This window comes from Pleurodeles waltl, chromosome 5 (genome assembly GCF_031143425.1).
Source record: "Pleurodeles waltl isolate 20211129_DDA chromosome 5, aPleWal1.hap1.20221129, whole genome shotgun sequence".
Classification (NCBI taxonomy): domain Eukaryota; kingdom Metazoa; phylum Chordata; class Amphibia; order Caudata; family Salamandridae; genus Pleurodeles; species Pleurodeles waltl.
The window spans coordinates 1,322,309,666-1,322,323,770 of record NC_090444.1 but is presented as its reverse complement, the minus strand read 5'-3'; positions in this window follow the sequence as shown (position 1 = coordinate 1,322,323,770).

Here is a 14,105-nt window from a genome sequence, read left to right as displayed (position 1 = left end):
GGGCCAATTAAATAACAAATGAAAGAATGCAAAACTTGCAATTTGGAGATCCATTGCTATCTGGGTGAAGAGAAAATGAGCTGTGAATAGGCCACTTGTACTGTGTTTCACTTCCTGATTCACGACAGCGCTCACAAACACCCAGGGCCAGATTTCATGTTGGTGGTGCCCAGTGTGACAATCTTAGTTGGGTCCCCATCCCTTGATCTCCTTCTCCAAGGATTCTCTCACTATCACCCTCTATTGGTGCACCTCAACTCTCTATAACTCCTGTCTCACGTTTATTTATTTTATTTTAGAGCACTACTTATCCTAAAGTAGGGTGTTGTACCGTTTTACATTACAGACATATACTAAACACGGGCTGCCTGGTGGGACAATCAAACCCTCCATCAGTGCCCCTCATCTCTCCATAACCCCTCTCTCACATTCCTTTTATATGACTACTCATCATAATGTCGGGTGTGAGAGCACTTTACACCACACAAGCATATTACGCAGAGAAAATGAATCATAAAACTGCCTAAATCAATGTACAGAAAGTGTCACATAAGACAATAAGAGCTAGGAGTTACATGTCATTTATATTGGTAGGCATTATATGTTAAGAGTGCTTGATCTGGAGAAACATAAACTCGAAATACTTACACATTGGTTAGGGTTGTCTATTCTAATGAGATTTTTTACTACCCAAAGAAACGTTTTTAGCAACCTTAGAATAATGAAAGATTGAGAAAAAATCAATACGGTTCTAAACCTGTCTTGCAGTTTGCATGCAGCTCTCTGATGATGGTTCATAGCTCACTGTTCTATATTACAGGGATTGCAACATACCAACTGCAAGTAACAGAACAGTAACCCACTGAGCTAACTTAATTAAATACAAATCTGCGATCTACTTGTTACATGTTGTTCTTTGTAGCAGGTATATTAGCCCCCTGTGCTACTTTATGATAAGTCAAAGCAGTAACTAGACAAAACACAGATGTTTTCAGCCAGAACATTATTCACCAGTTACCTTGTATACATTATTATTCCTTGAAAATCTTTGGCCACTCAAAGATCTCCACAGTCTGCTTTGTCACTTCTGTTGTGCCTTGTGGAGGGAAGGGCAGAAATAATGCTTTGAAGGCTTTGGGTTTGTAGCTTTCCATATGATTCCTTTTATAGAGGAACCACAGAGGGCCAAAAGAGACAAAAAATAAGACTTTGGTCAGACAAAACCAAACAATCTTTCTCAATAAGTCCTCAGAGTTTATGTGTTGGTGTAAGGGATTAACAATGCCTTCTTCTCTCCCTCTTTTAAGATCTTTGGGGTCCCACCACTGACATTCCCTAAAACAATACGAAATCACCCAGGTCAGTAAAAATGTCGTATGCAGTTGCCTCGCTTCCTCTCAATTCTGATTAGCTATTCTTGCTCTATCACTCCCTTACTCTCCCCCTAACATCATTACTCTTCCATTCAATTCGTCAATGACATAGTACTGATCAGGGACATGAGGAAAGAATACCCCTTTTTCCCATCAACTTTGTTGAAGTTGACCTTTACATTAAGCTTGGTCTTCTCGGACAGTCCCCATACTATATTGGTGGCATGAGATATCCTTTCAACACTGGTTCTGTTTCCTCAAAACACTTAATTGCACCTTATGACAAAAAATATACTTCAAATAAAGTGCCCTTCTCCTGAGAGGAGAAATAGTGGTAAAGAAAAACTGTTTAATTCAAGGCAAGGTCAAATCCCCTTTGTTGTTGTTCTGGGACTTACATGGGTAAGTCCCAGCTCCCCTGGCCGTAGATGGTGAATTGGTATTCAATAGTGGTGTCAACCTCTCCTCTAACTACTTGTCTTCCTTCAATTCACCTTTATCTCCTCCCTCTGTTGCCTCTTCTGGCCGGTGACTTCCCTGACATCTCCTTCTGCAACGTTGGTTATCCTTTCCTATTGTTTCTCTCCACACTATGCTACTTCCTTCTCTCTGTATTCTAGTGTCTCCTCATCCTGTTCATCCTGATTTCCTCCTAAAACGCTTTCCTGCCAAGAGGAGTCCATAATTAGTTCCTCAACCTTGTTTGTTTTTGTCTCTTCACCCTTTCCCCCTGTTGCATTTCTTCCTCCTGATTGTTTATGTGTCCTTTCTTTACTTTTAGGGTTCCCCCAACCTCAAAGAAACAGCAAGCAGGGTAGTTGACTTCCTGACCAGATAAGTTCTTCCTTTATCTCTCACATCCCCACTCACACACCTGACCTGACAGCACTGTAAACATCTCCTGTCAGCCTTCTGTCAGCCTCTGGTTCCAGTTCCTCTTCAGCATACAGCTCCGAGACCCACTGCCTCACTCGTGAACTGGAGGAACTGGAGATGCAGAAGAAAGAAAGTGAAATTAGGGCCCTCATTTATGGGGATTTGGCGTATTCCAAAGTGAAAGGGAAGGAATGCACTGTGTTCATGAAATATGGTCCATTCCTGTCTTTTTCCCCTTCACTGGTGCCATTTCAACAGCATAGAGCCAGCACAGGCACCCTTGCAACATGGTGCAGGATTGTTTTTGTGCAGGAAGGTGCCCCTTCCTGCACAAAAACAATCCTGAGAGGTGTTTTTCTCTTTCTATATGTGCTGCATAATGCAGCACATATGGAAAAATGAAAGCATTTGGTGAAACACAGGTATTTCTCCTCATTACGCCTCGCCTCGGGAGATGTAAGGTTTTGGTGCATCCCCAGGTTTACATGGTTTTGTAAATCTGGTGAAGCATCAAAATCCATGGCTGTTGTGTGGGAACACCCACTGTAACACTCACTGAACACATCCGGAGTGCAACGCATGGCTTTGCACTACCTTACCTCACTCCATATCTATGAGGTCATTCAAAGCCAGTGTCAAAGCAAAGTGGCTTAGTATGGCCTCAGAGATATGATTTTGTAGCACATGTAGCCAGAGCGTCACAAAAAGTGATGCTACAGGGCACAGATGGCTCATAAAAATGCCGCCACACGCTAACGTCCAGGGATATATTTGTCCCACAATCACCCAACTTCAAAGAGGCCCTCCCCTTCAAATGAAAGACACTCTTTGTAAGGAAATGGCTCCCTGTTGCAATTACCCCCTACTTTTTGCTTGATACTGATGCTGACTTGACTGAGAAGTGTGCTGGGATCCTGCTAACCAGGCCCCAGCACCAGTGTTCTTTCACCTAAAATGTACCATTGTTTCCACAATTGGCACACCCCTGGCACACAGATAAGTCCCTTGTAAAAGGTACCAGTGGTAACAAGGGCCCTGTGACCAGGGAAGGTCCCTAAGGGCTGCAGCATATGTTGTGCCACCCTAAGGGACCCCTCACCTAACACATGCACACTGCCATTGCAGATTGTGTGTGTTGGTGGGGAGAAAATAGCAAAGTCGACATGGAATCCCCCCTCAGGATGCCATGCACACAAAATGCTGCCTGTGGCATAGATAAGTCAACCCTCTGGCAGGCCTTACAGTCCTAAGGCAGGGTGCACTATACCACAGGTGAGGGCATAGCTGCATGAGCAATATGCCCCTACAGTGTCTAAGTCTATTCTTAGACATTGTAAGTACAGTGTGGCCATATTAAGTATATGGTCTGGGAGTTTGTCAAAAACGAACTCCACAGCTCCATAATGGCTACATTGAATACTGGGAAGTTTGGTATCAAACTTCTCAGAATAATAAACCCACATTGATGCCAGTGTTGGATTTATTAAAAAATGCACATAGAGGGCATCTTAGAGATGCCCCCTGCATTTTACCCAATTGTTCAGTGCAGGACTGACTGGTCTGTGCCAGCCTGCTGCTGAGAGACGAGTTTCTGACCCCATGTGGTGAGGGCCTTTGTGCTCTCTGAGGACAGAAACAAAAGCCTGCTCTGGGTGGAGGTGCTTCACACCTCCCCGCTGCAGGAACTGTAACTCCTAGCAGTGAGCCTCAAAGGCTCAGGCTTCGTGTTACAATGCCCCAGGGCACTCCAGCTAGTGGAGATGCCCGCCCACTGGACACAGCCCCCACTTTTGGCGGCAAGTCCAGGGGAGATAATGAGAAAAACAAGGAGGAGTCACACACCAGTCAGGACAGCCCCTAAGGTGTCCTGAGCGGAGGTGACCCCTGCCTTTAGAAATCCTCCATCTTGATTTTGGAGGATTCTCCCAATAGGAATAGGGATGTGCCCTCCTCCCCTCAGGGAGGAGGCACAAAGAGGGTGTAGCCACCCTCAAGGACAGTAGCCATTGGCTACTGCCCTCCCAGACCTAAACACACCCCTAAATTCAGTATTTAGGGGCTCCCCAGAACCTAGGAAACTAGATTCCTGCAACCTAAGACGAAGAAGGACTGCTGAGCTGAAAAACCTGCAGAGAAGACCGAGACACCAACAGCTTTGGCCCCAGCTCTACTGGCCTGTCTCCCCCCTTCAAAAGAACTGCTCCAGCAACGCGTTCCACAGGGTCCAGCGACCTCTGAAGCCTCAGAGGTCTACCCTGCATCTAAAAGGACCAAGAACTCCCGAGGACAGCGGCTCTGCTCCAAGAAAGAAGCATCTTTGCAACAAAGAAGCAACTTTGAAAGAACACACGTTTCCCGCAGGAAGCGGGAGACTTTGCACTCTGCACCCGACGCCCCCGGCTCGACTTGTGGAGAACAAACACTTCAGGGAGGACTCCCCAGTGACTGCGAGCCCGTGAGTAGCCAGAGTTGACCCCCCCGAGCCCCCACAGCGACGCCTGCAGAGGGAATCCAGAGGCTCCCCCTGACCGCGACTGCCTGCTTCAAATACCCGGCGCCTGGTAAGTACAGTGCACCCGCAGCCCCCAGGACCTGAAGGATCCGACCTCCAGTGCAGGAGCGACCCCCCAGCTGGCCCTCTCCCTTGCCCAGGTGGTGGCTACCCCGAGGAGTCCCCCCCTTGCCTGCCTGCATCGCTGAAGAGACCCCTGGGTCTCCCATTGAACTCCATTGCAAACCAGACACCTGTTTGCACTCTGCACCCGGCCGCCCCGTGCCGCTGAGGGTGTACTTTTTGTGCTGACTTGTGTCCCCCCCAGTGCCCTACAAAACCCCCCTGGTCTGCCCTCCGAAGACGCGGGTACTTACCTGCTGGCAGACTGGAACCGGGGCACCCCCTTCTCCATTGAAGCCTATGTGTTTTGGGCACCACTTTGACCTCTGCACCTGACCAGCCCTGAGCTGCTGGTCTGGTAACTTTGGGGTTGCCCTGAACACCCAACATTGGGCTTCCTTGGACCCAACTTTGAACCCTGTAGGTGGTTTACTTACCTCCAAAACTAACAAACACTTACCTCCCCCAGGAACTGTTGAAAATTGCAGTGTCCAGTTTTAAAACAGCTTATTGCCATTTGTGTGAAAACTGTATATGCTATTTTGCTAATTCAAAGTTCCTAAAGTTCCTAAGTGAAATACCTTTCATTTAAAGTATTGTTTGTGAATCTTGAACCTGTGGTTCTTAAAATAAACTAAGAAAAGATATTTTTCTATATAAAAACATATTGGCCTGGAATTGTCTTTGAGTGTGTGTTCCTCATTTATTGCCTGTGTGTGTACAACAAATGCTTAACACTACCCTCTGATAAGCCTACTGCTCGACCACACTACCACAAAATAGAGCATTAGAATTATCTATTTTTGCCACTATCTTACCTCTAAGGGGAACCCTTGGACTCTGTGCATGATATTTCTTACTTTGAAATAGTACATACAGAGCCAACTTCCTACAACCTCTGCTGGCCTTTCTCTCTCAATGCAACTTTTTTAAGTTGTGTTTTTTGGAATTATTTAAATTCCTTGCAGCTGGTCTGCTGGAACGGTGTGGGAGGGCACCCTGACATATAAGGTGCGGGGGCCCCAAATTTGTGGTGGCTGCAGGAGTCTCTATTACACCCCTGCTTTCGATTTCATCTTGTCTCATGCAGGATAATTACCAGCATTTGTCTTTTTGGTCACTCCTATAGCAGCTCTCCAAATGATTACGAAAGAAGAGGTGCATCTCTCCTTACTTAACTCCTTAAAGTTGGGTTCCCTAGATGATGTGTTCCTGGTCAGAACTCTAAAATTGTTACATCTGCTTATACCTTTATCATTAATGCCTGTTTTTATCATTCTCTGTCCGTAGTGTATGGGAAAAAGGATTGTCAAACTCCTTTTAAAGACAACCTTGGTTCACAGGGCAGAAGTTGACTAAAGGTGCATCTTTCTTTTGCTAGCAGTCTCTAAAATTGGTTAAAGATTACGATGCTAGCATTTCTATTTGCTTCATTCTGCTGTTGCAGTTGTATTCTTACTTCCAAATGAGGATCCCAAAGAAAAACCTTCTTTTGATTAAGTGCCATTTGAAAGCTTGTATTGTTCATGCTACCATCATTTGTAGATTAAACTATGCCAATATTTGCTACATTGACCGTCCAGGGTCAGCTATTTACAAACTTCAAACTCTTCAGAATATGTCATCCTGACTTGTCACAAAGTTGTTCTCTTTTTGTTCCTTTCCGTGTTTGGAAAGCGCTCTGTCTTTGCCTGTACAACACAGAGGACCATTCTTTGTTTAGGAAGGCTCTTATAATTCATCAATTTTACTGATTATCTTCATATCTTTTCTGATGTTAGTTTGCCCCAAACATGTCTGAGGGCATTTGTTAGATTTGGCATCCTTGGCATAAGTTCCCCTGTATTTTTGTCTCTGCTTCCTGTATTTTTGACTGTGGGATGGACTTTGTTTTTGCTGGTTTTTAGCACTCTGGGCACTGTAAAACTGCTGACCAGTGCTAAAGTGCAAGTGCTCCCTGTCTAAATTATGATTATGATTGGTTATCCCTGATTGGCATACTTGATTTACTAGTAAGTCCCTAGTAAAGTGCACTAGAGGAGCCCAGTGCAAATCATCTACTTGTGAGCCTGCAGCACTGGTTGTGCCACCCACACTGGTAGCCCTGTAAACATGGCTCAGACCTGTCACTGCAGTGTCTGTGTGTGCAGATTTTAACTGCCAATTTGACTTGGTAAGTGTACCCACTTGCCAGGCCTAAACCTTCTCTTTTCTTACATGTAAGACACCCCTAAGGTAGTCGACGCATCGCTAACCTTTTTCGACGCACACTCGTCTGTGTGTGTTATTTTGACACTACCCAGGTACATTTCAACGCTAACAGTGTTGTTACTGTTTACAAAAGGATTTAAGACTCTTTTGTTTTAAAACTAATGTCTTGACTTGTGTATGTTGGATTTTTGTCGTTTTGGTCTAGTTGGTTTTGATAAATATTTTGTATTTTTTCTAAACCTGTGTTGTGTCATTTTGTAGTGCTTTCACTGAGCTACTATGTGTGTTGGTACAAATACATTACGCCTAGACTCTGAAGTTAAGCCTGCCTGCTTGTGCCAAGCTACCAAGGGGGTGAGCTGGGGTTAACTAAGGGTGACTAGAGTGAGGGTCCTTGCTTGGACAGGGGGTCCCCATTTCTAATAGTGAGGAATGGGAGGGGTCTCAAGACCCTCTTGAGTATGGATTGGAGCAAATGGACTGGTATGAGGAGTTAGGAGAAGCCAGTAGACTGGACAACTCTCCAGATACTGGAATGCTCTCACCTCCTACCGTGGCTAAGGAGGAGGGAGCATCTTATGCTATGGTAGTGCATAGGGCAGCTGAGGTCTTGGACCTAGATCTGCCTACGGTGCCAGTCAGGACTAACCTCCTGATTTAGGTGCCTCAGCTGGGGGTTACCACATCGGAACCAATGTTACTCTTTAACAAAGCCCTCACTGATGTTCTGCGGGGGACGTGGTCCAGACCCAGCAAAGGGGATTCTATAAATATGACAGTTGCCTGCCACCATTGTCCAGCTCCAAATGACCCTAGCTTCCTACCGCAACATCCCACCCTGGAGAGCTTGGTGGTCAAAGCCTACACTTCCCTTGGTGCCTTCCCTTGCGCTCCCCTGGAAAGGGAATCCAAGAGCCTGGACCAACTTGGGAAGAAGATGTTTTCTTCTTCCAGCCTGGCATAGAGGTCAGTAAACACCTCATACCTATTGGACCATTTTCCCCATACTTTATGGGATACAGTGGCGCAAGTGCTGCCTCAGGTCCTGGAGGGCATGCAGGACACTCTCTCACTAGCAGTCAAAGATGGAAGAGATGCAGCCAAGTTTACGATTAGGTGTGGTTTGGACATGACTGACTCACTGGGTAGAACAATTTAGTCTACGGTGGTCATTCATTGCCACGCCTGGCTTCGTACATCTGGCTTTTCAGGGGATGTCCAGGCAAACCTTATGGACATGCCCTTCGATGGGTCCTGCCTTTTTGGTGAAAAGGCAGACTTGGTGCTGGAGCATTTCAAGGATTTTCAGGCTGTGGCCAGGTCCTTGGGCCTCTCAGCTACCCGTCGCCAACAGCCTGCTTTTCACCCTTTTGAGGCTTCGGAAGGGCCAGGGCACCATGCCACCCAGAGACCAGCCACCGTCCTCCATAATGTCAGCATCCTGCGTGGGGATGAGGTTGTGGTACCTTCTGACCCAGAGGGTCTGGCCAGAAGTCGTCCACCACCCAACCCTCCTCCTCCACCGCACCCAAGTCCTCCTAGTGTGATTGTGCAAGACCACACGCATCCAGTTGGAGGGAGGATTCAATTTCATCTCCCTCACTGTCGGTCCATATCATTGGACAAATGTGTCTTGCAGATCATACAGAAGGACTATTCCCTCCCCTTCCAGCCTTTCCCTCCCTCTATGCCTCCATTAAACGAACGGCTGATGGAGGATCACTTAGACTTGCTCCGCGAGGAAGTTATGGCTCTCTTGGCCTAGGGAGCCAAAGAAAGGGTCCCGATGTCAGATGTAGGCAGTGCCTGTTATTCCCGCTATTTTCTGATTCCCAAAAAGAATGAGACATGGGTAAGGAATCTATCAATCAATCAATCAAAAAATGTGTATAGCGCGCTACTCACCCGGAGGGTCTCAAGGCGCTGGGGGGGAGGGGGGACCGCTACTGCTCAAACAGCCAGGTCTTGAGTTGCTTCCTGAAGGAGAGGTGGTCGTGGGTCAGACGGAGGTGGATGGGGAGGGAGTTCCAAGTCTTGGCTGCCAGGTAGGAGAAGGATCTTCCTCCCATGGTGGCTTTTCTAATGCGTGGCACGGCGGCGAGGGCGTGGCTGGTCGATCGTAGCTGGCGGGTGGGAGTGTAGAAGGTCAGGCGGTTGTTGAGGTACCTGGGGCCCAGGTCGTGGAGGGCCTTGTGTGCGTGGGTGAGGAGGCGGAACGTGATTCTCTTGCTGACGGGGAGCCAGTGCAAGTCTCTCAGGTGTCCGGAGATGTGGCTGTGTCGGGGGATGTCGAGGATGAGGCGTGCGGAGGCGTTCTGGATGCGTTGGAGTCTTTTCTGTAGTTTGACCGTGGTTCCGGTGTAGAGGGTGTTACCGTAGTCCAGTCGGCTGGTGACGAGTGCCTGGGTGACCGTCTTCCTGGTTTCGGTGGGGATCCATCGGAAGATCTTTCGGAGCATGCGTAAGATGTTGAAGCATGATGAAGAGACGGCGTTGACTTGTCTGGTCATCGAGAGGGAGGAGTCCAGGATGAAGCCCAGGTTGCGTGCGTGGTCCGTTGGTTTGGGTGTGCTGCCCAGGGCAGGGGGCCACCAGGAGTCGTCCCAGGCAGAGGGTGATGATCCAAGGATGAGGACTTCCGTCTTGTCTGAGTTTAGTTTCAGGCGGCTGTTCATCATCCACTCGGCTACGTCTTTCATCCCTTCGTGCAGGTTGGTTCTGGCGGTGGCTGGGTCGTTGGTGAGGGAGAGGATCAGCTGGGTGTCGTCGGCGTAGGAGATGATGTTGAGGTTGTGATGGCGTGCGATGGCTGCGAGGGGGCTCATGTAGACGTTGAAGAGGGTGGGGCTGAGTGAGGATCCTTGTGGTACGCCGCAGATGACTTCGGTGGCCTCGGATCTGAACGGGGGGAGGCGAACTCTCTGGGTTCTTCCGGTGAGGAACGAGATGATCCACTCTAGAGCCTTCTCTTGAATTCCGATGTTGCTGAGGCGCTGCACTAGGGTGCGGTGGCAGACCGTGTCGAACGCTGCGGAGAGGTCCAGGAGGATGAGGGCCGCTGTTTCCCCATTGTCGAGCAGGGCTCGGATGTCGTCAGTGGCTGCGATGAGGGCGGTCTCGGTGCTGTGGTTGGCTCGGAAGCCGGACTGTGAGTGGTCGAGGGATCCATTAGTCTCGAGGAGGGCGGCCAGCTGTCTGTTGACGGTCTTCTCGATGACTTTGGCAGGAAACGGGAGGAGCGAGATGGGGCGGTAGTTCTTGAGGTCGGTGGGGTCTGCTGATGGTTTCTTCAGGAGGGCGCTGAGTTCGGCATGCTTCCAGCTCTCCGGGTAGGTGGCGGTGTTGAAGGAGCAATTGATGATGTCCCGGAGATGGGGTGCGATGACGGAGTCGGCCTTGTTGAAGACGTGGTGGGGGCATGGGTCGGTTGGTGATCCGGAATGGATAGTGTTCATCGTATGGATGGTGTCTTCGGTGCTGACCGGGGTCCAGGCGCGGAGGGTGGTGTTGGGGGGCGTCTGTTTGGTGGTTGGGTGCGTGGTCTGTGCGCCGAAGCTGTTGTGTATGTCGGCGATCTTGCGGTGAAAGAACGAGGCGAGTGAGTCGCAGAGGTCTTGTGAGGGGGTGATGTCGTTGTTTCCGGCGCTGGGGTTGGAGAGCTCTTTGACGATGCTGAAGAGTTCCTTGCTGTTGTGTGCGTTGTTGTCTAGTCGTTCTTTGAATGCTGTCTTCTTGGTGGTGTGGATCAGCTGGTGGTGTTTACGGGACGCGTACTTGTGGGCGGTCATGTTGTCTGTAGTCGGGTGCGGCAGTTCTTCTTGGAGTTCTTGAGGTCGTTGTTGAACCAGGAGGCTTTCTTGCTGTTGGGCCTGATGGGATGGGTTTTCAGAGGTGCGAGGTTGTCAGCGCAGTTGGTGATCCACTGTGTAAGGTTGTTGGCTGCTTGGTTGGGGTCCGCTGAGCTGGCGGGAGGGTTCTGGCTCAGTGATGTGGAGAGCTGGTCGGTGGTGATCTTTTTCCAGCTCCTGCGGGGAGCCTGTTGTGGGTGGTGGTGAGTCGTGGTTTTTCTGAAGCTGAAGTGGACGCAGCTGTGGTCTGTCCAGTGGAGTCCGGTGGAGTGGCTGAAGGAGATGTACTTGCTGGAGGAGAAGACTGGGTCAAGTGTGTGTCCGGCGTAGTGGGTGGGGGTGTTCACCAGTTGCTTGAGTCCGAGGTTGACGAGGTTGTCCAGCAGGGTGGTGGTGTTGTTGTCGTTGTTGTTCTCCAGGTGGAAGTTGAGGTCCCCTAGGAGGATGTTGTCGGCGGAGGAGAGGGCGTGAGGGCTGATGAAGTCTGCGATGTCTTCGCTGAATTGTGTGCGGGGTCCTGGGGGTCTATAGATGAGGGTGCCTCTGAGTGTGGTCTTGGGGTCGGTGTGAATCTGGAAGTGGAGATGTTCGGCAGCTGTGAGGGTGTCGTCGGAGTTGGTCGTGATGCGGATGGTGTTCTTGTGGACAATGGCGATGCCTCCTCCTGTCTGGTTGATGCGGTCCCTCCGGGTGATCTTGTATCCGTCCGGGATGGCGATGGCGATGTCGGGCGCTGAGGAGGCGTTCATCCAGGTTTCTGTGAGGAAGGCGACGTCTGGAGATGTGGTGTCAAGCAGGTTCCAGAGTTCCACGGCGTGTCTGTGGATGGAGCGGGTGTTAAGCAGGATGCACTTCAGGTGGTTGCTGTTGGTGCTTGGTTTGGCGGGAGCGGTGCGGGTCTGGATGCAGGAGAACTTGCAGGATTGGCAGGTGAAGGGTCCGTGGGTGCGTCTTGGGGCGGCACGGCAGCACCCGGGGATCCGGCCGGTGTTGAGTGCGATGAGGGTGGCGGCTTCGTAGGTTCGGCGTGTAGGCTCGCAGTGGTGGGGGCCAGGGGGTCTGGCGCTGGGCGCGGTCCAGGCGCGGACGGGCGCAGACGGGCTTGCCTTTGGCGCGCCCGCTGCGCGGCCTCCATATGAGGGGAAGAGGGAGGGAGGAGAAGCTGGGAGGTGGGAGCGGGGCGGCCAATGGGGAGCAAGGGGGCGGAGCTACCGGAGTGTAGCGGCGGGAAACGAACGGGCGGCGATGGGGTGACGCGACGAGGCTGGAAGAGAGAAGAACACGGTGAGGGCAAACAAGGTAAAAACAATACAATACAGTGGAACAATACCAGGGGCACAGGCACTCGGGGTACAGAAGAAAGAGCGGACACAGGCACTCGGGCACAACGAAGAGGGCGCTGGCGCTAGGTCACTGGAGGCGGGAAAAGGCAGTCAGGGCACAGGAGCACAGGGCACAGGAGCGAGAGCGGTCACGCTGGAGGCTGTGAGGCGGTGAGGGGAGCGACCTGCCTGAGAACCAGGGACAGAGGTCGCTCTCTCTATCGCTGCGCGGCCTCCATTTGAGGAGAAGAGGGAGGGAGGAGCAGCTGGGAGGTGGGAGCGGGGCGGCCAATGGGGAGCAAGGGGGCGCAGCTACCGGAGTGTAGCGGCGGGAAACGAACGGGCGGCGATGGGGTGACGCGACGAGGCTGGAAGAGAGAAGAACACGGTGAGGGCAAACAAGGTAAAAACAATACAATACAGTGGAACAATACCAGGGGCACAGGCACTCGGGGTACAGAAGAAAGAGCGGACACAGGCACTCGGGCACAACGAAGAGGGCGCTGGCGCTAGGTCACTGGAGGCGGGAAAAGGCAGTCAGGGCACAGGAGCACAGGGCACAGGAGCGAGAGCGGTCACGCTGGAGGCTGTGAGGCGGTGAGGGGAGCGACCTGCCTGAGAACCAGGGACAGAGGTCGCTCTCTCTATCGCTGCGCGGCCTCCATATGAGGGGAAGAGGGAGGGAGGAGCAGCTGGGAGGTGGGAGCGGGGCGGCCAATGGGGAGCAAGGGGGCGGAGCTACCGGAGTGTAGCGGCGGGAAACAAACGGGCGGCGATGGGGTGACGCGACGAGGCTGGAAGAGAGAAGAACACGGTGAGGGCAAACAAGGTAAAAACAATACAATACAGTGGAACAATACCAGGGGCACAGGCACTCGGGGTACAGAAGAAAGAGCGGACACAGGCACTCGGGCACAACGAAGAGGGCGCTGGCGCTAGGTCACTGGAGGCGGGAAAAGGCAGTCAGGGCACAGGAGCACAGGGCACAGGAGCGAGAGCGGTCACGCTGGAGGCTGTGAGGCGGTGAGGGGAGCGACCTGCCTGAGAACCAGGGACAGAGGTCTACAGCTAGAAATCTCTATCAGATACAGTAGACCAGCACCCCCGGTTTCAAGACTCCATATTGGGATCTCTCCCCAATGTAAAAACATATCTTATGTAGCCACACAGAGAGCACAATCAAATTTAAACAGATTAATTTACCTCATTTACCATATCACAGTGGAAGAATGTCTCAGACACAGACAAAAGAGTTATGGGTAGATGACCAACTCTTGGTGGGATACGTGGGAACAAAGAAGGGTTAGGCAGTGCAGAAATGAATCATTTCACACTGGGTCATTCTCTGCATTAAGATTTGCTTTCCACTGGCCAAGAAGTTACCTCCTGAGGGCTTGAGGGCTCATTCTACTAGGGACAAGGCTGCTACCACTGCGCTAGCACAAGGAGTTCCAGTCCTGGATATCTGTCAGGCAGCAACATGGGCATTATTGCACACGTTTGCAAGACATTGTTGCCTAGACAGTCAGGTCCGTAGAGAAGAACACTTTGCCCATTCGGTCCTGCATGACTTTTTAGTGTAAAGAAGTTCTGTCCACAGCCCACTGCCAGGAGGTTGTGGCATTGGTATCTATTCTAAGGTAAGGAATCTGCAGCTAGAAGTCTCTATCAGATGAACAAGTTACTTACCTTTGGTTGCACTGGATGTCGCTACAGCCATCCATGCTGGCTACAATCAGCTGCACCACCTACATGGAAGAAACCCACTAGCTACATGGAACACCTCACATTCATTCAAAAGGTGCATCACAACCAGCTTCTCCTAGGGCAGAACCCTCGTATACAAACCACCAGGGCCCCA